Genomic DNA, 1838 nt, shown 5'->3' on the forward strand with positions numbered 1-1838 from the left:
CATTATCGAAGCTGTAAAATCTATTCTTAATCCAATGACATCGTCTGTGTTTCATCGCCCAAACATATATGGTAATCTACCCCCCCTCCCCGCCCCCACACAAAAAATCCCAAGCACTATATTTCTTCGGACGTGGAAGGATTTACGACGCACCCTATACACGCATCAAACGGCTGCCATTCACAAAAAAGAGAGAGAGAAAAAAACTCGAGACGGGAGAAGTGTTCCACCTAACTCCCCGGCGATACACGGGTCTTCGTGTTCCGAATTCTGTTAACAAGAAGTTGGCTAATTGAAACAAGGCGACCGAACCCCGTCCTGTTTAACTAAGTGACCCCCACAGATCTCGGGGTTTCTTTCGTTCCTAATATCAACCTCGAGATGAATCAATTTCCCGATCACGGATCATCCCGAAAGCGAAGATATTTCAAAGCAATTAGTCAGGGTTTTGAAATAATGGGTGTTGGATTACCGAGGTGGAACACAACGAGGTGCCATAAAGCTGTTAGTGCAAAATAGACCGAGCGTTTACGACCAATAGAAGATGGGAACCCACGGAGTGTAACCGATCACAACTCACGCATGCGCTCTGGGTCTCTCGTTCCGGCCTGGAGGGAGGCGGGAGAGCGCAGATACCTTAGGTCTCTCACAATAAGCTATTAATTTGATGGTACACATAGATTTCGTTAATTCTCGTCCACGGTATTAATGCTTGGCTGATACCATTTGCCTTCGTTTTCATGCGCTGACACGAGGCTTTACGGAGGAACATGCGCGCTGACGAAGGCGTGGCCGGAGTCGAAGAACGAACCGTAAAGATAATCGGCAAGGAAATGGGGACATGGTTGGATGCGAACGTGTGTGTTTAGAACTGCTTTTATATAGATCGACATAGGATAAGTTTACATAGAGGTTAGTAAGTGGAGGTAAATCGAGTCGCGTCTGCAATTCAGCAATATCTTTGTTTCTCTCCTGCTTTTACCCCTAAATTTGAAGCATTAAAGGCACATCCCTTACTGCCCCTCGCATAACCCGCTAATCCTATTCTATATGTTGCAGACCCGGCGTGCCTCCCCCTGGGTCCCTCCCTTCCCTGGCGTGACCCTGCCTGACCTCGCGGCCATCGCTGCCGGGCCTCCAGCTGACCCAAGTGGCATATTCATTTAGCTACACCTGCGACTCTTTGACCTCGAACCCTCGACCCGGGACGAGCCGATCCCCGTCGATAGGGTCATGTTTGCACAAATATAACTCCCATCGAACGAGAACGCGATTTAAGCAAGGCTAATTGTGAACTATTCACTTTTTTCCCCGGCGATTTTTGGGTCAGGCGTGGACGAGATGCGAAGCTGATAGGAGCCGCCTTTGCCTCGGCTGGCTGACGCGTTCGTGAGTGCACCACTTCCGAAGGCATGCTGAGGCCAGGGTCACGGCAGCTCTGCCTGCATGAGAGACAGCGGTTCGTGAATGCAATATTGTCACACGTTTAAAATGCTTTAAAATATAGAGCCACCACAGTATGCTCTAACTTAGTCAACGACTAAGGTATATTTGAAATGGGGAAAACCTTTCGGAGACAGTACTGTAGATATTTTAAGAGACAGTGTAACCCAACAGCTGCTACATCCATACATCACAAAGCCACACCCGCTCATGAGTACACCCCATCCAATAGCCATATAAGACCGTTCACATCACTTCAACATCACAACAGTACACCGAAAATAAACCATAAAAGGGGTGGGCATTCTTTCCCACATCCTCACCTGTGGCCTCATCTGCTCCTGAACTTTGTACCCCGTCTGTACTCTGATTTTAAGGGTGGGCACAACACGCAC

Source organism: Penaeus monodon, chromosome 30, assembly GCF_015228065.2.
Source record: "Penaeus monodon isolate SGIC_2016 chromosome 30, NSTDA_Pmon_1, whole genome shotgun sequence".
Classification (NCBI taxonomy): Eukaryota; Metazoa; Arthropoda; class Malacostraca; order Decapoda; family Penaeidae; genus Penaeus; species Penaeus monodon.